The sequence below is a fragment of the Nelumbo lutea genome, chromosome 2 (genome assembly GCF_056320005.1).
Source record: "Nelumbo lutea isolate HS-2025 chromosome 2, American lotus-T2T, whole genome shotgun sequence".
NCBI classification, from domain to species: Eukaryota; Viridiplantae; Streptophyta; class Magnoliopsida; order Proteales; family Nelumbonaceae; genus Nelumbo; species Nelumbo lutea.
Window position 1 is genome coordinate 64,687,397 of NC_142685.1, and position 23,433 is coordinate 64,710,829.

Here is a 23,433-nt window from a genome sequence, read left to right on the forward strand (position 1 = left end):
CAGCTTTAAATTCAGTTTGATTTATTTTATTTGTGGCTCGGTTTGGCTTTTGACTTTTAAAATTGATTTCTGGTTTATGGTTCAATTTGGCCAAATCAAATCAAACTGAAAACCATACAAATCAAATCAAATTTAATTCGACTTATTAGAATGAATAAACCAACATGTTCTCGATTCTAATCGAATCGATCTAAAAGAAGAGCATATAATTAATAAACAGTCAACGTTACCAAGCCTACATCTACTTACAACAATAGGGTTAAAGATTACACTTTTCATTAATTGGAATTTAATAAGTAATTTCACAAAAAAATATGGACATAAAATTTGAAAACCATTTACATTTAAAGTTAATAAAAAGTGTTTCTTAGTCTGTCAGACAACCGCGCGACCATCTCATCCAGTCGAAACAGGACGGGAACGATCCTCTACAGCTGGAAGGCCTAGACCATCCACGCCATTAATCACGCTCTGGTCACGCGGTCAGATTCATCCACCAGACTCAGGTTCCCGTCTCCTTAGAACTCAAGGATACAGAGGTACGAGCCTATAGAACAGATCCTGTTCAAGTAAGGTCGTGACCTGAACACCTTTCGCACAATCTAAAAACGTTTTAGAAATCTTATATTTAACCGATATGGGACGTTAGACAAGAATAAACACGTGGAAAAAAATACGGTTTAGAGAAACTTCCTTCGTTTTCAGAGCCAGGTTTCGATCCTGGGACCTGTGGGTTATGGGCTCACCATGCTTCCGCTGCGACACTTAGGTTAGAATAGCTTAAACAAAGTTCACAACAAAATAGTTGTGTTTTTTAGTCAAGAGAAGCAGCCTTGCATTAGTTAAACGAGTCTTACATGGGGAGTTAGGTCCATTGTAATGAAATGATATGCGGCCCTAAACAAAGATGGGCCACTTGATTGTTGTTTCTACTTTTACTTATATCTTATATGTACAAACTAAATATATTCAAAAGTTGAAATCAGTCTTTGTATATAGCTTCAGTGAAGATGATTGGTTTATCTATGGTTGCAAACTCCATTAAGGCTGCACTATCTGAGAAAACCAAAAGGTGGAGATGTTTTGATGAGGCTGCTTTCTTTTGAGTGACTTGTGGACTTCCTTCCTGCTTGTATATGTCATTCAAATCTCCATTAGAATCCATGATACTGCTACTTTTTGCCTCAACTCTTTTTTGTGCTTTCGAACTGGATGCCCATAGAATAGCAGTGCTTGCCATTTTTTCCCTTGGGGGTGGCTTTGTAATTTCTAAATGGATACAAAAAGGGATTACACTTATTGAGTCAGTCCAGAAACAAAGAAGTCCTCTTGATTGGCCGGTGGCTTCATTGTAAACAAAGTTTTTTGTTTTCAGTTTATTGGCCAGTCTGGCACTGTTGTCTGCTGACAGTTTGGTCTCCGACAGAAAATGTACATCTGGTCTTTCTTTCATCGAGAGCTTGACTAGCTCAGTGATTCTTTTCGGATCATTACATCCGCAGGTGTTTCAGGCGAGTAATTTCATGATGGTGGATGAATGTAGTGAAAATGAAATAATAACAGTAATAATAATAATAATAATAATAAATGCATAATAAAAGAGAAGTAACAGTGATGGTACCTGGTTCCCAAAGTGTAGTGGAGGTGTTGGTAGGAGAAGTGTATGTGGATTGGGAATGATGGAATCCTCTGCGCAGTGGCTCATTGGGATTGAAGCTGCTACCATTTGCTGGGTGATCTGCTCAATAAGGTAAGTCTCAGTTAATGGGTGATTATCTGCTCAATGAGGTAAAATTTTTTAGATTAAAATTATCTTTTATTTATTTGTGTTATAAAAGGCATAAAAGGCATTTTATGATAGCTTTAATGCCAGGTTTAATGACTACTAAAATGCTCATATTTGTGTATTTAATTCATCTCTAATTGTAAGGGTTGAAAATGTAACTTCAATGTTTATTACTTTCCACCTCATTTAATCCCATCTCATTAAGTCTTATACTTAAGGTATTAAATTCCATTTTCTCTAATTAAATCTAAATATTTTAAAATTATTTTTCACTAATAAATGCTATTGATTAGATCTATGCCAATATTTTTAACAATATAAATCCATATATTTTAAAATTGACTCAAAAACAAAACCATTTTTTATCCAAGTGGTGGCTAAGCAATTCAACAATTCGAATCAAATTGCTCAACCTACAACGTCATAGTTAGGTAATAAAATTTTTAAAATAGAAACAAATATAGAAAATTATAGAAAATGTAGAAAAAATTAGGCACACTTATGATATTTTTATTAATCAAATTAAAAGAATAAGTGTAATAAACACAAATTATTTTTAGGGAGAATGGCGGTTCAGCCCAGGGTCAGAACTTTTATGCCCAAAGTACAATTGGGGTTGGTGCCAGTTTGGAATTAATGCCAATTCATGAGCGGGTATTGGTGTGTAGAGTGGGGATTTTTGACATTTTGAATGTTTATAGCTCTGCAATGAAAATAAGAAATATGCATTGGGCTTGTCCATACTTCTCTGTTATTTTTATTGAGAATGAAAATGAAATACATAATTTAGAACTGACCAACAATGAAATATAAAAATTAATAATAAATAGTTTAACTTTTGGGTTAAATGTGTTAACCTTTAATGTTATAAATAAATAATAAAATTTAATAAAATAAAAAAATGAAAAAAATACATAAATTTTGCAAAAAATGCATTCAGACACATGTATAATATCATATATTTATCATATTAAACAAAAAGTAAATATAATATATCATAATTATTTTTACACACAAAAATACAAAAATTTGTAAAAAATTTAAACACATCTATAATTCTATATTTACACTATTTAATTGTAAGTTTTAAATTGTAAATTGAAATATTACTTTTCGCCTCATCCAATTTCCACTATTTAAATCTTACATTTTTTTTTATAATGAACAAAAGAAAAAAAAATACATCAAAAAGATAAAAGCGCTAAGTCTAGCCAACCAAGTAAGCATGTCAATGATACTTGAAACTTAACAACTCAATCCTATTATACTTAATAAATAAATACAAAATATAAAAACAGAAATAAAAAATACTTAAAATTTATAAAAACAATTAAATATATTATTACTATCATTATCATCATCTAGAATTAATATCTTTTTGACCATTATGACATTATCAAGATTACATTAAAAAACGACTTTGCCTATTGGGTTGTATATATGGTTGTTGAATTAGTAACCAAGCGTTTAAACTAATATCGATTTCCCTACCCTTCCCTTCGTTTACAAGTAATTACACCAAAAAAAAATCATGGTAAAAAAGGTAGAAGTCTGTCAGACAACCGCACGAGCACGACCATCTATCTCATCCAGGCACAATGCTCGATTGGAACGATTCTCGACAGATGAATGGTCAGTAACCAGACCATCCACGTCACTAATCACGCTCTGGTCCACGGTCACGATTCATCCACCGACTTTGACTTCCGTCTCCTTAGAACTCAAGATACAGAGGTACGAGCCCATAAAACAGATCTTGTTCAAGTAAGGTCGTGCCTATATTTTTTTTGCGCGACTTAAAAATGTTTTCGAAAGATTATGTTTAAACCATTTGGGATTTAGACAGAAGAAGAAAATTGGAAAAAACAACAGCTTACGAAAGCCTTTCTCCGAATATCAGAGCCAGGTTTCGATCTTGGGACCTGTGGGTTATGGGCCCACCACGTTTCCTCAGAGTCATTCTAATTTGTCGATTATATGTGTATTTAACATTTTAAAATAATTGACGTTGAATGAATCTCAAAAAAAGAATGAAGAAAGGGCCCAACCGGGTTCGAACCGGTGACCTCTTGATCTGCAGTCAAATGCTCTACCACTGAGCTATGGACCCCGTGATATATCTACATCGTATTAAAATCTTTAAATTTCTTTCCTGAATAGCCCAAGCGCACACATAAAAAAATATAAAACAAAACTCCCGTCAGATCAAGAATTGAACAACAGAAAAACGGTGAGATCAATGAGGACAATACGTTAATAAAAAGATAATGAACTCTGACGCTAATCTTGATTGATCTGGACCATTGATTTGGCTTCTCTAGGCCCAGAGATAAAATACTCGGAGACATACCTACTCTAGTCTACTAGACATGCTAGAACTAGAAATTCGAATGACATCGTTTAGGATTTACCAATTACAAGGGAGTTGTAAAAAAAGCACAAGGTAGTTTTGGACATGAACCGATCCGGAGAACAAACCGGTCAGGGGATTGGTTCTTGGGTTGAAGAGTTGGTCCATTCTAATAAAAAAACAGTCAAAATCGTTTTGAACAGTTCGAATAATTAACCCACCAGGTCACTGATTTGCTAACCAAAATCAATTGTTTTTGAAAAAAAATCCAGTTTTCTGGAAAAATGGAATCATGATTGGTTTAAAAAAATCATGGTTTTGGACTTTTGGCTTTGGATACGATCTCTCTCTCCGGTTGTTAAAATCCAGAAATATTTTTTGGAAAAAGGCTTCCTAATCGTAACCGAATCAAGTATGCATGGATAGGGACCACGTGTCCAATAATATGGTCCACATAAGCCTAACACGGCCAGATCAGACTTTGCGCTTGAGCTTTTGTAAATTGATTATGGAAGTGTTTGGAATTGATGATTGGTTTTTCTCATAAGATTTTTCATAAATCAAACAAATTGTTTATTTGGTATGATTGTTGTTATGTCCAACAGCTTTTTTAAAAAGCGGTTATGAGTTTGTACGGTAATGATTATTGATGAAGGAAGATTTGGCTCGACCTCGTAATTACGCAACACGTGGCAAAGGCAATAGCTCGGCACAACAGTGCGCCCAAGGCGTGAAGGAACCAGCGGTCCGAACTGCCTACCAACAGTCTGAACTCACTACTGGGAACCCGAACTCTCCCTTAGGCCCCGAGCCAAACCCGAACTGGCCTGCCCTATGGCAGTTCGGGACACACCTCACCGAACTGGCCTGCCTTATAGCAGTTCGGGACATGCCTCACTGAACTGGCGTGCCCTATGGCAGTTCGGGACATACCTCCGAACTCAAGACTTCACCTTGCTCACCACTCCAGCACTTCGCCTCCGGGACGCCAAACTGAACAAACTGTACCATGCCTGGCACTGAGGAAGTTCATATCTAGGGGCGGCGCACCTGATTGACTTGGGATCTGACGCTTGACAGCCGCACTTCAAACGGCCACCTGCCACCGCCACCTGACACCGCCATCTCCAGTTACAGAGACGACGCCAACAAGGAGCAGTGGCGGTTCTGTCCCAGCAGAACAGATGACACCCGAACTGGCAGAAACACAGAAGTAATCATACCCGACCTGACAGGGGCCTCGGAGTGAGTGCGCGAAGTAGTTATAAAAGGCCCCCTACCCCCAACAACAAGGTATGTGAACTTTGCGCCGTCTGGTCTTTATCTTGCCTTTGAGAGAATACTAACTTGAGCTTCAGAGTTATCTCACTGGGTTCCCCACGGAGTTCCCTCATCTTCTCTATTTCAGGCTCCCCCTTGCTCCAGTCAGAGGCAAGATCGTTGACAGCTAGGACCGGCCGGATTGCGCACCATCAATTGGTGCCGTCTGTGGGAACACTTCTAAAAGCCTCCCTCTAAATCTCTCTTACCTCTCTTACCTACTCTTCTTCCAAAAAAACTCCAACACCCATGGCTTCCTCCAACAATGCCGAGCATGGCACAGAAACGAACACCACCGGAGAACAACTCCAAGTTCCCGTGGTGTGCATCGGGCAGTTCACCATCCCTTTTCAGTGGATGGGATCCCCAGCCTGAATGCGCCACAAGCAGTGGCGCCCTTAAACCTTCCTACCTTGAACATCCCTCTTCCAGTGGCGCCCTTAAACCTTCCTACCTTGAACGTCCCTCTTCCACTCCCTATCGAAGCAACCTTCACTGAACCAACTGCTGTCCCATTGGCAACCCGCCAGAACCAACTGGATGACCTAATGCAATGCATGCGGGCAATGCAAGCCCAAATGCAACAATTCCAGCAGCATCAAATCCAGCAACACCAGGTACTACACTACCTCTCCCAACACCATTATCAGCAGCAATTACCTCAGCTATCCCTAAACCAGTCACTGCTTTCCCCCCAGCACCCTATTCCAAGGTCGGTTAAGGCCTCCCCTCAAGGTGGACGCCCTCACCGAGGAGAAGCTTCCCAACTCCAGAACCCCCCTAATAGCTAGGCCTCGTCCCTAGGCCGAAAGCAAAGAAAAATTACCCCCGCCTCGCAGCTCGCAGGTGGGTTGGGAACCTCACCCATAAAGTCAACACCTCGGCGCTCCAAGCCTGAGTTCCCACTCACGGAGAACCGGTTCAGCACCCTAGCAGCAGACCAACATTTCGGGCCCATCGAGCTCGACAACACGGAGGCCAGCAGAGCCAGCACCAGGCTCGCTCAAAGAAGGCGCCGACAAAGCCGCCGAACTGCCACCCATGTCCTGCCCGAGCTCAGAGGAAAGGAAGAGACGAGCTCGGACGAGGTAAAAGCTTTCCCGATCCTCTCAATTCCTTCCCCCCCCTCGCATTAGAACTCCTGACAGTCCCCATGCCCAAAGACTTCGAGCTTCCATCTCTGGACAAGTATGATGGGTCCTTTGACCCCAACGACCACGTCGACGCTTTCCAGTCACAAATGCACCTCACTAGGGCCAGTGAGTCATGCATGTGCGTGGCCTTCACCACCACCTTCAAGGGGGTGGCCCACACCTGGTACCGGAACCTAGCCCCCAGGTCAATAAGAAGCTGGACCCAGTTCGTGCAAGTCTTCACTGCACACTTCGTTACCAGCAAGCGGTGCCCCGTGACCGAGGAAAGCATCTTCGGAGTAGTCCAGAGGGAAGGAGAATCCATCCAGGGCTACATCAAGCAGTTCAATGAAGCATGCTTGTAGATACCGCGATTATACCCCGTAGTACAGCTCAGGCGACCAAGAGAGGGGTAACGCACAAGGAGTTCAAATGGCACATGGTGGCCAGCCAGCCCGCAACCGTGACCGATTTCCTCAAGCTCGCGGACAAATTCATGAGAACGGAGGAAGAAATCAACCAAAGAACCGAAGGCGGGGTCGAGAAAAGAAAAAGAGAAGGTGAGACCTCCAACCCAGGCGATAGAAGAAACTAGGCCCGAGAGGCAAAGCCAAGCCAGTCGTCCCGAGCTCCCTTAGCAGTTCGGACGGATTACACGCCGTTAAACACAAGGCGGACCGAGATCTTGATGACGATCAAGGACGCCCCATACGTAAAATGGCCACCTCGTCTAAAGAGTAATCCAAACGAGAGAAACAAAAATCTATATTGTAGTTTTCATAGAGATCATGGTCATTGTAGTTTACCAGCAGCAAACCGTCCAAACCACGATTTCCTGGTGATCGCGACCCCCGCCCCATATAATGCCATAATAGGGCGGCCAATTACGCATATTCTGCGGGCAATGGTCTCCACCTACTATCTGGCAATGAAGTTCCCCATGGACTTCGGTGTGGGGGTAGCGCGGGGCGACCAGCTTGAGTCCCGCAAGTGTTATGTTTCCGCCCTGAAGGGAAAAAACAAGGCAGCCGACGACCTCGAACTGGAGTAACCTACGGAGCAGGGCGAGGAACGAGCTTTGCCCACAGAGGAAACGGTCGCGATCCCGACCTCGGCTATAGATCTGGCTCGAACGCTACAAATCGGTGCTTCCGTCAAAGAGCCTCTACGAACCGAACTGGTGAGTTTCTTACTTCAAAATTTAGACATTTTTGCATGGTCTGCATCCGATATGCCCGGTATTGGCCTTATAACTCACAAACTTAACACTGACCCTGTAGTCAGACCCATTAGACAGAAGAAACGCAACTTAGCCCCGGATCGCTGGAGGGCGGTCGACGAACAGGTCGAGCTGGGTAGCCAACCCATTGCTAGTAAAAAAAGCAAACAACAAATGGCGCATGTGCATCGACTACACCGACCTGAACCGAGCTTGCCCAAAAGACTGCTTCCCCCTCCCGCGAATTGACCGCCTAGTGGACGCGACCTCGGGACATGAGCTGCTAAGCTTCTTGGACGCCTACTCAGCCTACAACCAAATCAGGATGGACCAGTCCAATGAGGAAAAAATCCAGCTTCATAATCGAGTTCGGCCTGTACTGCTACAAGGTCATGCCCTTCGGACTAAAGAATGCTGGGGCGACCTTCCAAAGACTTGTAAACAAGCTTTTTCGGTCCTTAATTGGCACGAAAATAGAATGTTATGTAGACGACATGGTCATCAAAACGCAGTTCTCGCAGGAATTAATAAAAGACTTAGATTCTATCTTCCAAATTCTGCGTCAATATAGCATGAGACTGAACCCAAACAAGTGTGTCTTCGGTGTCACCTCGGGTAAGTTCCTAGGGTACATTGTCAACCGGCGCAGTATTGAGGCCAACCCGAACAAGATAAAGGCCATCCTAGATATGAGACCACCCCGAAAAGTAAAAGAGATTTAGAGGCTCAACGGCCGCATAGCCGCCCTCAGCCGCTTCATGTTCAAATCGGCAAACCGCTATCTGTCTTTCTTTAAGGCAATCAAAGGCAAAGGGTTTGAATGGACCCGAGATTGCCAGCTCGCGCTCAATGAGCTAAAGACCTACCTCGCTACTGTGCCAACCTTAGCCAAGCCTGAGGAGGGCGAGGTCTTAGAACTGTATCTCTCGGCGAGTGATGAGGTGGTCAGTTCGGTACTAATAAAGGAAGTAGATCGGGTCCAGCGCCCCGTCTATTATGTTAGTAAAATTCTGTAGGGAGCAGAGGCGAGATACCCGCAGATAGAAAAGCTAGCGTATGCACTGGTAATTGCAGCTCGGAAACTCCGCCCATATTTCCAGGCTCACACCGTCGTCGTCTTGACTAACAAACCTCTGAGACAAGTCTTACTCAAGCCCGAGGTTTCAGGTCGGCTGACGAAGTGGGCCATCGAGCTCAGCGAGTACGATCTCCAGTACAAGCCACAGACTGCCATTAAAGCCCAAGCCTTAGCAGATTTTATCGCCGAGTGCACATTTAGCCTCGAAGCCCCTAGGCCGGTTGAGCCCGAGACCCCCAGTTCGGGTGAACCCGGAGCTCCCAAGCCAATAGAGTCTGAACCCCGTGAATTAGCAGCTAGTGTGGCATCTCTCCTAGTTAGGCCAAGCGCGAACTGGGATGAGGAGCCCTGGATCCTTCATGTAGATGGCTCCTCGAACCAGCAGGGCAGCGGGGCTGGAATAGTCCTATGCGGCCCGGGTGGCACAAAATTGGAATACGCACTACGCTTTGAGTTCGTGACATCCAACAATGAGGCAGAGTATGAGGCATTAATAGTCAGGCTGAACCTAGCGCGAAAGGTAAGAGCAAAGCACATAGTCGTCTGCAGTGATTCCCAACTCGTGGTCAACCAAGTTACGGGCGAGTACGAAGCACGCGAGCTCTCTATGATCACATACTTGGCGAAAGTAAAAGCAGCTCTGCTCAACTTCCAGTCACACTTCATCAGGCAAATCCCGAGGTCAGAGAACACTGAGACCGACGCCCTATCCCGGTTAGCCAGCACGAGTCACAACACCATGAGAACAGTGTACAAAGAGGACTTACCTCGGCATAGCATTCTCGGTGGGGCAAAGGACGTCGCTCCCGTCCTTGAAGCAGAGCCGAGCTGGATCGACCCATTCGTGAGCTTCTTGCTAAATGGAACCCTCCCTACGGACCGCAATGCAGCCAAGAGGGTGTAGTGCCAAGCAACCAAATACGTCATAATAGACGAACGGTTGTACCGATGGTCCTACACACTCCCCTACTTGCGTTGCCTGCGACCTGCCGAAGCCGAGCTCGTACTCCGTGACACTCATGAAGGTCTGTGCGGCGGACACCTAGGGGGCAGAGCCCTCACCCAAAAGGCACTTCGACAAGGATACTACTGGCCAACAATGAAGACAGAAACTGTCGAGCTTGTTAGAAAGTGTGACAAGTGTCAGAAACATGCCAACATCCACCATCAGCTTGCTTCCGACCTCAAATACCTCACCAGCCCATGGCCCTTCACGCAATGGAGCATCGACCTCCTGGGGCCATTCCCGCCAGCAACAGGTGGGAGAAAGTTCCTAGTGGTGGCAGTAGATTATTTCACAAAATGGATAGAAGTTGAACCTCTGGTAACAGTTACAGCCCGAAACATACAAAACTTCTTTTGGAAGAGCATAGTATGTCGCTTCGGGCTACCTCGGGTACTGATCTCTGATCACAGCAATCAGTTCAAGGATATCAAGTTCCAAGAATGGTGTCATAATATGGGAATTCGTTAGAACTTCACATCGGTCGCACACCCGCAGGCAAACGGTCAGACAAAAGTAGTGAACAGAGCCATCCTGCGCGGACTGAAAGCACAACTAGACCGAGCTAAAGGGTTGTGGGCGGACAAGCTACCAAGTGTTTTACGGGCTCACCGGACTACAAAAAAAACTGCCACGGGAGAGACCCCCTTTAACCTCACCGACAGCACTGAAGCGGTAATCCCAGCGGAAATCCAAATACCTACACTGCGACTAGAAGCATATGACGATTAGACAAACGAAGACGAGTTGCGTACCAACCTCGACCTACTGGACGAGGTAAGAGACCTCGCGTAAATCCGGACAGCGGCCTACTAGCAGCAAGTAGCTCGGTACTACAACGCCAGAGTAAAGAATTCACTTCCGAGTCAGCGACTTGGTTCTCCGTAAGATTATGGTGCCCAAACCTGGCGTGGGCAAACTTGGACCAAATTGGGAAGGGCCCTACAAAGTAAAACGAGCGCTCGAGAGGGCATACGAGCTCAAAACCTTAGAGGGTGAACAAGTACCCCGAGCATGGGCCATCACTAACTTAAGGCGATACTACCTATAGTCCGCCAAGCGAAGTGAACAAAATCGCTGCAAGAGCCAAAGGGCCAGGATGTCGAGCTAACGGAGGAACCTCGGCATAGGCAAGCAAAGAAAAGTCAGCCAAAAGACTCAGGCGAAGCGAAGACTAAGTATCAAACACCGAATCTGGTTGCGCGAGTGCAATAACCCGGGCAAGGAAACAGATCGGGCATATTGTCAGTTCGGCAAATATGCCAGTTCGGGAGAAAGAACAACTAACACTTAACCAAAAGAAAAGTCCATTCCATTGCAAAATAAGGAAGAGTACATTTAAAAAAAAAATTCACAACAACGCCCCTATAAAAGCCCTTAGGGCAGAAGAGGAACTTCTTCTTGAGACCTCTAATCTCTCGAATATAGTGATAAAGCGCGACCCACACTCTTAGCTTTCGTTTTTCCCTTTGCTTCCTGTACACAGTACTAACTTAAGCATTGGAGTATTCCCACCAGGTAAAATCCCCGGGAATCCTTCCTTTCATCTTCTTAGGTGCCGGTTGTTGCCAATAAGGAGACAATCAGCAGCCATTTAGGAGTGCCTGGATCGTGCCGCATCAGTACCCAATCTGAAATATAAATATATATATATATATTATACCCTGGACTCATTAATTTCTAACAAATACTAAATTGAATTTCAAGTAATTTCACCAAAAAAAAATCATGGTAAAAAGGATAGCCAAACTAAAATAATATATATATATATATATATATATATATGATATACCCTCGACTCATTAATTTCTAATAAATACTAAATCGAATTCCAAGTAATCGCACGACCTTTCATCCGAGTGATGCTCGATGGGAACGATGTATGTTTAACCGATATGGAATTTAAACAGAAGAAGAAAATTGGAAAGAAAATACAACTCAGATTTCGATCCTGGAACCTATTGGTTATGGGCCCGCCTCGCTTCCGCTGCGCCACTCTGATTGGTTGGTTCCACTTCTATTTAAAATATACTTGATATTAAATAAATCTCAAAAAAAATGCCAAAAGGGCCCAACCGGGTTCGAACCGGTGACCTCTTGATCTGCAGTCAAATTCTCTACCACTGAAATATGGACCACTTGATATTGCAGGACCAAAATATTTACTCTATTGAATTCTATTCCAAACTTTAAATTCTTTCCCCAAACAGCCCAAGCGCACAAATAAAATAAAACTCCCGTCAGATAAAAAATTGAACAACAGATAGACAATGAGATCAATGAGAACAATACGTTAATAAAAGATAAAGAACTGTGACGCTGATCTTGATTGATCTGGACCATTAATTTGAATTCTCTAGGCCCAGAGATAAAATACTGGTAGACTAGCTACTAGTCTAGTAGACATGTTAGAACTAGAAATTCAAATGACATCGTTTAGAAATATATATATATATATATATTAAAACTGGTCCTGCCATGTCAGCATAACTCTCCTTTGAGAGAACTTATTTATCTATTTTTTTTCAGTTTTTTGAATTTTTTATTTTTTTAATTCCACGTTATTTTTGAAACAACCAATGAGATGCACTTTCCCAATAACCTAATTAATCTTTTCTCCTAAAATTACTTCTAAACTACCTCCCCCACTTTCTCCAAAATTATCTCTAATTCCTATTTATCTTTTAAATTATCTTTAATTCCTATTTATCTCCAAAAATATCTCTAATTTAGTAGAGATTTTCTCTCCTAAATTATCTATAATTCCTATTTATCCTCTCCCCTACTTTTTATCTATATCTAACCAAAGGTTGGATTAAAAATTTAAGAATTATTTAAATATTCTAACAAAATTATAAAATAACTTTAAAATATTTATTAAAAACACAAAAAATATTTTGATATTTTTACAAAATATATGACAAAATTATGTACAAACAATTTAAATTATGTTTTCATTGATTATCAATTTAAATGTTTTTTAAATATTTAATAATATGTAATAGCTTTAAATAAACAAAATTCAAATAACAAAAAATTTAAATATTTTATAGATTATTTAAATATATAAATAAATAAATATTTATCATAACTATATTTCAAAAAGTTAAAATAACGAAATTATGTAATCAATTTAAAAAATTTCTTCAAAGAAGAAAAATTATATAATCATACCATATTATAATTATAACATAATAGTTAAATTAATAATAATTTAATATATTACAAATTTAATAATGAAATTATGTAATCATAGTATAACTTATGATTTTATGGATAATTAAATTCAAAAAATAATTAATATTTTAAAATTTACATATTTTACAAATTATTTAAGTATTTAAATAACTAAATATTTTAATTAACTAAAATAAATATAAAAAAATATAAAAAGTATAAAAACAATTATAAAATAATAATGAAATTAATATTAGTTTAATATTTTTACATATTATTTTAAATAATTAATTTCACTTATATCAAGTAATAATTCGAGAAAAAACTTTCAAAAAATAATATTTATTAATAATAATTTTAAACTCTTAATATATATTTATTATATAATTATATATACTAAATTTAATAATTATTGTCTTTTGTGATAAATGTATTTTTAATAAGTATGTACAAATTTATTTTGTTTAGTTATTTAATAGAAAACTTTCAATAATTATTGGAGATTAAATTACTATTATTGAAATTTATAAATTTAATTTATTGTACTTATTGTATTTATTATTTTTTCTTATAAGTTATTGATTAATATTTAGTAGAGATTAAACTATTATTTGAGATTATATTATTTATTGACTAAGTTAATATATTTTTAGTACTTATTGTATTTTTTGTAATTTTTGTGATTATTGTAGCTTTCATTATCAATATATTTTCAATAATTGTCTATTTTTTCTATAAATTTTCAATAATTATTGGAGGTTAAACTATTGTTATTTATTAGAGATAAGACTATTAATTTAGCTAAAACTCTGAGTGTTCATGAGTTGGTTCGGTGCGGTTGTAGGCTATTTGGCCCACCAATTTGACCTGGTCAGGTTAGGGAGTTGGTCAGCTGAAACCGACTAACCTTTTGTCAAAATTGATCCACTTAAGTTGTATTGGTTTGGGTCGATGTTTTGGTTTGGTCAATTTGTTCAAAAGATTTAAACTTAAAAATTTAATTTAATTTTAAAAATTACATTGCGATTATTAAATAATAAATTTAAAAATTAGATTTATGATATAAAACATTTTAGACTAAGAAATATGAGAAAATTCTCACTTTTCCATATTAAAAATTATATTTAAAATATAAAATATTAATATATATCCATGGTTAGGTCATTAAATTTTGGTCGGTTTACAAATGGACAAAGTGAAACTATTCCAACTTAGTCGAATTGGGTAATTTTTGAACCAGACAACCTAAAACACTAGAAAACCGACCAACTCGAGTCGAGTTAATTGGGTTGTTTGGTTTCATTAGTTTGACAAATAAAGCCAACTGAAATTAATAATTGTTATTTTTCTATTATAAAATTTTTATTATAAGTAATATATAAAATATGAATAATTATTAATTATTTAAAAATTTGAAAATATAAAACAATTGTATACTCTTTTGTGTTTCTATTAGGATCATTTATTAGAACGCACTTTTAGGGATGTCAATTTTCCCCATCCCCAATAAGGACCTGACTTCCTCAACCCAATGGGGTTGGGGATGGGGATTGTTTTGGTGGGGTGGGGGTGGGAATGAGGATTAATAGGAATCTTTGGTTGAGGTTGGGGATTGAAGTCCGATTGAATGGAAATTTATTAAATCTTTCAATTAACAATAATAGAAATTTACCATGTGGTTGATACTCAATATATCATTTTGATCATTTCTATCATCAAATTGAATATTGGGTTGACGGGGACAGTATTTTCAAAACTAGATCAAACCAAATGGTTAGACCAAAAAAATTGGGAACCAGACACTATTCACCTCAAAACTGCTTTTTGTCCAAAAATTGTTTATTTCGTTAGCGAATTGCTGACCTGGGCGGTCGAACCATCAACCTGGATAACAGTTTTTATCCTTTTTTTGTTTTTCTTTTTTTTTTTGTTAGAGCGGATCATCTGTTTGGACCGAACAATCAGACCATTCGACCCCAAAATGGTTCCCTATCCGGTCCAATTTTAAAAACCTTGGATGGGGAGTGGGTGCCTTGCCTTGAGCTTGGCTTGGGTTGAATGGGTTTTCCTACCTTTTACCAATTACAAGAGTTTTGTAAAAATAGCACAAGGGAGTTTTGGACTTTTGGCTTTGGATACAAACTCTCTCTCTCTCCCCTAGTTGTTAAAATCTACTAATATTTTTAGGAAAAAGGCTTCCTAATCATAAAGGAAAAAATTTGGTTGTTGGAGGCCAACAACCTTTCCTATTGAGAGAGTTTGAGTTGGGGATGTTACCATGAAAGTGGGCAAATTAGTAATTACATTCTGATTTATTTTAAGTAAAAATAAAAGCATGACCGTGAATTGATGAACTATCGTGAAGGTGCTCAAACCCAAGAACTCTCTTATCAGGAAAGACTCCTCGCCCCCAACAGCCAAAGTTATATTAAATAACGTTTTTTTCTAATATAATAAATAGAGCATTCAATTAAAACTAAATTAGGCTATGTTTGGTTTAAAGGAAAAGGTGGGAAAGGTGGGGAAAGATATCAAAACCTATACAAGGTTTGTAAAGGTTTCCTTGCATTTCCTTTCCTTTCTCTACTTTTTCCTTAAAACCAAATATAGCCTTAAAAGAAAGAGATAATTAATAGACATTTCATTTAAAAATTCTTTTACAAAATGCAAGAAGAAAAAAGAAAAAGAATGTATGGCACAAAGCATTGTTGACATGAACTACAACCTTCTGTCATATATATAGATGATATCAACTTTCAAGGAAGTAGATGATATCATGATAATATAGAGTTTTATAAAAAGAACAAAACCAAATTAATATTTCTTATAGATTAGTCTAAAGACATTTTTATAGCATTGGAAACGTAGAATTTCGTTGTCGTCCAGTGGTTGGTAGGGTTGTATACAGGTTAGTTTGGTCTGATTTCGCTTATTTTTTTCAACCAAATTAACACTGTCGGGTTGATTATTTAGTCAACCGAAATCGATCGATAAACATGTAAAACCATTAAAACCGATTTTGAATTTTTTCGATCGATTTAATCGGTTAATCAAAGGAAAGTGTATTATGTGCTTTACTATCAAATGCCAAATCTTCAATTTATTATTACATGGGTCCCACTAGAGGTAAAACTCTTCAATTTAGTATGAAAAATGTCTTGTTAGAACTTTATTTGATAAAACTGACATCTATAAGCCTAAGATGTTAGACCCTATGTAGTAGGACTTATAATTTTGAGTTTTGTCTTTTTCATTCTTTTGAAATTGGAAATTGAGAAATTAGAAGCTGGAGAAAAGAATGAAGAGAGAATGTTAGGCGGCTAACAATTTTTAAATATAAAATAAGTCAAATCATAAAAAGAATCAAAATTAAAAAGTAATAACAAGGCTACATTTTCCTCTATTCCATTAATATAAAATAAATGCTAACCAATATGCATTGTGCTAGCAAGAGCGAAGAAATGGAGGTGTAGCCCTAGTGCTATTTGAAGTGCAAACAACGAGTTTCCTTGGTTTTTTCTCGCAACCTCATCTGATAGAAATCTGTCTCCCTGGTTATCCTAATCCTTTGCTTTGTTCGAAAAGGATGGAGGGCTTAGAGGAATCAAAGAGCTTGGTGAACAAATGCAACCTTTATCTTTATGGTAAAGTAATATCAGATAAACCATTGAATGCTTATGGAGTTCTAGAAAGGATTAAGAATATGTGGACAAGGAAGATTAAGAAATATGATATGAGGAAAATAAGTGATGTGTTGTTTATCATCTTCACAAGGGAGAAGGATAGGAAGAGAGTTATGAAGAATCAATCGTGGCTAGTCAAGGACTATTCGCTTCTCCTTCGGGACTGGGTGCTTGATATACCCCCCAAGGACTTAGTTTTTGAACATTTGAATATTTGTATTTGTATTTTGGATCTTCCACTAGAAGCTATGACTAGAGCCTTCGATGAAATGCTAGTTAAAGAAGTTGGAGAGCCGGTACCTTTGGATGAGGACAACATCAAGGATATTAACTCCCTGGAATGGGACATTTATCTAAGGGTGAAAATTCGACCGAATGTCAATAAGCCGCTTGAGAAGGGTGTTTGCAGAACGGAATAGGACATAACTAGAGCCTGGCATTCCTCTCAATATGAAAGACTTTCGTTATTCTGTTACAAGTGCGGGAAGATTGGACATGGAGAAGAAAAGTGTGGCTCTGAGGATCGAGCTGATCCTATTGATGACTTGGCGCCCATGCTAGCCCAAAATGTAATTAACGAAGAACAAAAACTAGGGTATAATGGCCCCTGGCTCCGAACGGAACCTGACGTAGAAGAAGATAAATTTCTCAACAAATGTACGAAGATGAGTCTTGAAGAAAAGAGAAGATGTTCTAAGAGATCAAACGATGACAAGGGGAAGAAGAAGCTAGTTCAAGATTCTGAGAACTCGAGTAATGACTCACCGAACCCAAAGTAGATTGACCGGAGGGGTGCTATGTTCAGAGGGGGATCACTATCCTCATGTAGCAGTTTTTCAAACTAGATTTGTAAATGTTTAACAAAGGTAGTTGAGTTCTATGCGTTGGACGGTCAGAGTTTCAATTTATTGTTTGCTTCAGTAAACGTCCTCCAACAAGATGATCAGTCATGGAAAGGATCCAGGGTGGAAGTTTGAAAACAATTTATCTATGACTCAAGTCTCTCCATACTAGGGAGTGTTAATCAAATCTTCCAGAAAGATGGCCTAGAAATTTACCCTTCAAAGAAAAATTGAGTATTGTGATAAAGGAAATATCACATCAATAGGATGCAACCGACACGAAAGCGGACTCAATGCTACAGAAAGATTTTGAGGGTGAACAACACCTCAATACTTTGGCCCCAGATTTAGCGGTAATAAAGGAAGCCTCAATCAACCCTGTACTTTCAAACTCCAAATTGAAACGACCAATGTCAAAGATGAACGGAGCGGGTTTCGGATTCGGGTTTGTAGAATCGGGGTAGGAAGTAGTCCCCTATTTCAAAAAGCACAAGTTTGAAGCAACAAAAACCTCCATTCCATTGGAAAGCCAAGTCAATGGTGCGGCTGGTTTTGGAACTTCAACATGGACTCAACGAGCTAGAAAAATGCTATCAGAGCCTATGGAGGTTAGTAATATTTTACTTGACTCAAATGTTTTCCCTTTATTTTTTAGAACTTTTGGTAAAAATTCAAAAAACCCGGTTATCCCAAGAAGAGATGCTTACAAACCCATGGCATAAAGGAAACCTCAACCACTAAATCCAATTAATTGCTAGTGCGTAAGGAAGATGAAATGCCAAACTTTGAGGTTGAATGCTGATGGACAAAGAGACACTTAACAATGAACTTTTTGTTTAGGAAAAGAGGCAAGTTTAACCATCGTCTTTTGCATGGTAGGGCTAAGACCTTCCACTTTTGTAGTGGTAGACTTTAGTGCATACTCGACTTAGTAAGCCTTAGTGTTGTTCACCAAAATATTCTTAAAAGCTTTGCAATGCTCCTTCTCATATGCATGTCCATTATTGTGTTTGTCTGAATAAATGGGTGTGGGTGGTTATCTCAAAACAACCACCAAGAAGAAAATGAAAGTGATCAATTGGAATTGTCAGGGTGCTAGTTCCCCCCTGACAATTCATTCAGTGAAGAGTATCTTTAATAAAGAACAACTTGTCATTCTTTTTCTCATGGAAACTAAATGTTAATTGATGGACTGTGTTAAGGAACTCAAAATTCTTAGAGATTGGAATATATGGGGGTAGATGCAGTTGGGCTATCTGGTGGATTAGCATTGTTATGGAGAAACAATGTAAACCTCAAGGTAATTACTGCAAATAAAAATTTCATCCACACTCAAATCAAGGACACAATGAGTGGGAGCTGGTTTTGTACTTTCTATTATGACCCTCCCCACAAAAAAGATAAACCTCTTTTCTTTGACCAATGGACTCAAATAGCTTCAAGAAGTCAGGGGTTGTGGTTATGCATAGGTGACCTAAATTTGATTTTTTGCAATGATGAAAAACTAGGAGGTAAGGACTGTAAGCATTGGGTTATGCAGAGAAATATAAATTTGGTTAGGAGTTTAGGTATCTCTAATATTAAAAGTGTTGGTCCATGGTTCACTTGGTACAATAGAAGGGAGTATTGTAATATGATTTTTGAAGTTCTAGACAGAGGGATGGGTAACACTGATGGAAAGATGTGTTTCTTGATGCATGTATTTACCACATGTCCATGGCAGGTTCAGACCATCTATCAATTCTCTTGGATACTAAACCTGATTTGAGGGGAAAATGAAAACCCTTTAGGTTTGAGGAAATGTGGATTACCCATGAATATTGCAAAAGGGTAATTGAAGAGTCTTGGAATAAGACCTCTAAAGGTCAAAGCCTACTTGTGTTGGGAGCAAAAAGTATGAGGCTCAGAACTGAACTAAAGAAATGGAACAATGAATCCTTTTGCTTGCTTAGTAGAAAGATTGAAGAAGCAAAATCAGACTTTGAAAGAGCCCTGCATGACCCTGTAGCTAGTTTAGAAAGTTAAACATTGTGAGCAAATCCTAGATAAGTGATTGAAGCGAGAAGAGATTCATTGGGCCCAAAAATCTAGGTGTAATTGGATAAAGTGGGGTGACTAAAATACTAGGTTCTTCCATCAATCTACTTTGAATAGGAGATCAAGGAACAAAATTTTGAGAACTAAAAATAATCAAGTAGATTGGGAGGAGGATCCTAGGAAAATTGAGTGGTTTTTAGGGATCATTTTCAGAATTTATTTAGCACTTCAGACCCCACAAATATGGAAGCAACCTTAGAACATGTCAAAACAGTAATAGCTGAAGAGGATGCTAGAGACCTAGAGAGGGATGTCTCTTATGAGGAGATCTATGATGCCTTATTCCAAATGAAACCAAGAAAGTTCTCGGGGCTGGATGGATTCCCTAATATGTTCTTTCAAAAATATTGGCATATAGTTGTAGGGAATGTTAAAGCATCAGTGAAAATTTTCTTTAGAGACGGGGTTATTCATAAAGATCTGAATTCAACTTTCATAACACTCATTCCAAAGGTAAACCACCTAGAGGAACCCAGTCACTTCAGGCTAATCAGTCTTGCAACACCATATATAAGGTTATTGCAAAAATCTTTGCCAATAGGATGAAAAAAATCCCTCCCTCAGTGATCTCACACAATCAAAATGCTTTTCTAGAAGGGATATTTATTGGAGACAACAAACTAATAGCCCATGAGATTTTTCACTTTATGAGGAAAACAAAGGCTAGGAAAGGTTATATGGCCTTTAAGTTGGATATGAATAAAACTTATGATAGAATAGAGTAGGCTTTCTTGAGGAAAGTTTTGGAAAAACTCGGGTTTGGGCAGACGGGTTAAGTGGGTCATGGAGTATGTGACATCGGTGTCATATTAGATTTTGATAAATGGAGCTCCAAGTAGAAAAGTATCCCTTTGAGAGGGCTAAGGAAAGGGGGCCCAATGTCCCCTTATCTGTTCCTCTTGTTTGTTGATGTTTTTTCGAGCATTTTAAATGATTTAGTTGAAGCTAAACTGATTTTTGGAATCATGGTGAGTCATGGAGGCCCTATCATCTCTCACTTGTTTTTTTTGCAGATGATAGCTTCATCTTCTCAAAGGAAGACTTAGATGAAGGCAAGAAGATTATGGAGGCCATTAAACTCTATGAACAAGCATCAGGCCAATAGGTGAATCTAAGCAAATCTGAAATTTCTTTTAGCTCCAATCTAGACCCTAAATTTTAGAAAATCATATATAAGAGCATGTATTTAAAAAAAGTTGAGAAACCCTCAACATACCTTGGGCTCCCCTCTCATTTTTCCAGATCCAAGTCAAGGATGTTCGAGTATCTTGTGGACAAAGTGGATAGGAAGTCCTCAAGTTGGAAAGGTAAGTTACTGAACCAAGTAGGTAAAGAAGTGCTTATAAAATTAGTTTTGAATGCCTTACCAACTTATAGTATGTCATGCTTCTCTTACCCGGAAACATATCAAAGGAAATAAAAAGACCATAAAGAAACTTTTGGTGGGGTAAAAGTAACAACTCAAAAGGCATACATTTGGTTAGTTGGGATCAAATTAGTAAAAATAAGTTGGATGGTGGTTTGGGGTTCAGGGACCCAGATTGTTTTAACAAGGCACTCTTAGCTAAACTAGCTTTGAGGTTAGCAAATAATGATAACAACCTTTGGGCTTAGGTGTTGAGAGCCAAGTATGTGATGCATATATCCTTCCTAAATGACAAATTGCCCCAAAATGGTTTAAGGGGTTGAAGGAGTGTGTTGAAAGGAAAGGAAGTCATCTCCAAAGGTGCATATTGGTTGGTGGGATCAGGAAGGAGAATTTCCATCTGGCAAGACCCATGGTTCCTGGTTTGCCTGGCTTTAGAATATATGGGCCCAAACTTAGAACTCTTGGAGTATCCTTGGTGATAGACTTAATGGACCAAAGATCTAGATCCTGGAATATTGAGCTAATAAACTCACTCTTCATTCCTGAAATAGCTCGCCAAATTCTTAGTATTAGGATTCTTTTGGTGGAGCAAGAGGATAAACTGATATGGAGTCTAGACCAAAAGGGTCACTTTAATGTAAAATCAACCTAGTTTGTCATGAAGAGTGTAGATGTTAACTCTTCCCGAGAGAATGATAAATGCCTTTGGAAATCTATTTGGTCCTTAGTAGTGCCTCCAAAGCTCAAAACTTTCCTATGGAAATGTTGCATTGGAACCATTGTAGTAAATGTAAACTTGTTCAAAAGGAAAGTGGTAGATTCCTCATCATGCCATGTGTCTAAAAGAGGAAGAAACAGTCTTGCATGCTATCTGTAGGTGTGATTGTGCAAGTAGGTGCTGGTTTGGGTCTCCCCTGGGTCTTGTTTTTTTACGATGTAAATGACAATGAGAGCTTTAAGGATTGGCTTATTGGGTGAGTCAGAGTTTGTAAAGGGCAGAATGACAGAAAAGAAGAGTTGCTTTCTCTAACAGCTTCTCTGATTTGGTGTATATGGCTTCACAAAAACGATGCTATTTTTAATGAGTCTAATATTGACCCTTGCTTGGTGATTAATAGGGTTGTGATGCTAACCAAGGAGTTTTGGGGTCAAGTATCTTTCTCATCATCAACACTCCCCGTTCTGAAGGTGGTAAAGTTGCCGGGTCTTGCTGGACTCCCCCCGTCAGGTTGGATAAAGATTAATGTAGACGGAGCTTTTGTAGCTGATTCTTTTGTGTCTGAGACTAGAGCTGTTGTAAGGGATAGTCTTGGTACCTGTTCATCTGTCAAATTCAGTTGGCTTAAAGGCAAGTTTTGCTATTATGACTAAAGCTCTTGCAGTTTTAAATGGTTTACTCCTAGCCCTTGAGCTAGGATTATCCCATTTCATCATAGAAAGTGACTGTAAACTTGTTGTGGACTGTTTGACTTCTGCTTGTGTTGATTGTGATTCTGAAATCTCTATTGTTACTCAAGACTTTCTTCATTTTGCAAGATCTGTACTTGTTAAGTTTGAGTGGGTTCCAAGATTGGCAAATATGGTTGCCCACGTAGTAGCTCAAAAAGGTTAGGTTTGGGTGGTGTAGGTTGCTAGAAAGATGCCTGCCCGTTTTAGCTTTCTGGCCTGATCCAAAAGGATTTAATCCCTCCTTAATGTCCTCTCTTTCTTGTTTTCTATAGTTTTTCTTTTCTTTTTCTCTTCCCTGTTGTTTTGTTTCTTTTCCTTGTTTATCTTCTTCTCTTGTTCTGGTTTCATTTATTAATATCAGTTTTCTACTAGAAAAAAATACAATAGATAGATGTAAAAAGTAATTGGTCAGATCAGTTTTTGTTTAGCAATCCATAATCAAACTGAATTGTCAGATTCTACTATTTTTCAAACCGAAAATGACTGAATTATTTTGAGAACCGACCAAATAAGTCGAATCGAGCCGGTTTGTTGACGTGAACTAAAGCCTTCTATGATATATATAGATCATATCAATTTCGAAGGAATTAGATGATAATGTAGCGTTTTATACCAAAAAAAAAGAAACAAAATTAATATTTCTTATGTATTACGATATTTTAGTGCATTCGGTGACGGTAATCCGTTGTCGTCCAGCGGTTAGGATGTCTGGCTTTCACCCAGGAGACCCGGGTTCAATTCCCGGCAACGGAATGTTCTTTTATAAGTTGAAACCGTTTTTTCATTCTCTTTCGTAGACATCTAGCTATACATTCATAATATCTCTCCGTCATTTCTGCTAAATTCGTAGGGGCAGATGTTCCCAACGTGCGATTGGATCTATCATATATTAGATGATATTAATTTTCAAGGAAGTAGATGATATAT

General features: G+C 38.8%; 4 non-coding genes and 1 pseudogene across 4 annotated transcripts; 1 reads left to right on the forward strand and 4 right to left on the reverse strand.

The window, feature by feature from the left end:
- Positions 1 to 369: 369 nt before the first annotated feature.
- On the reverse strand, positions 370 to 579 carry LOC148871221 (small nucleolar RNA U3). Its single transcript, XR_016108540.1, has one exon. It is a non-coding gene; the product is annotated as a small nucleolar RNA U3 (small nucleolar RNA).
- A 2,755-nt stretch (positions 580 to 3,334) lies between these two features.
- LOC148871222 (small nucleolar RNA U3) lies at positions 3,335 to 3,560 on the reverse strand (annotated as a pseudogene).
- Positions 3,561 to 3,824: 264 nt separating this feature from the next.
- On the reverse strand, positions 3,825 to 3,896 carry TRNAC-GCA (transfer RNA cysteine (anticodon GCA)). The gene has a single exon. It is a non-coding gene; the product is annotated as a tRNA-Cys (tRNA).
- An 8,059-nt stretch (positions 3,897 to 11,955) lies between these two features.
- TRNAC-GCA (transfer RNA cysteine (anticodon GCA)) lies at positions 11,956 to 12,027 on the reverse strand. Its single transcript has one exon. It is a non-coding gene; the product is annotated as a tRNA-Cys (tRNA).
- An 11,160-nt stretch (positions 12,028 to 23,187) lies between these two features.
- On the forward strand, positions 23,188 to 23,259 carry TRNAE-UUC (transfer RNA glutamic acid (anticodon UUC)). The gene has a single exon. It is a non-coding gene; the product is annotated as a tRNA-Glu (tRNA).
- The last annotated feature ends 174 nt before the right edge of the window (positions 23,260 to 23,433 follow it).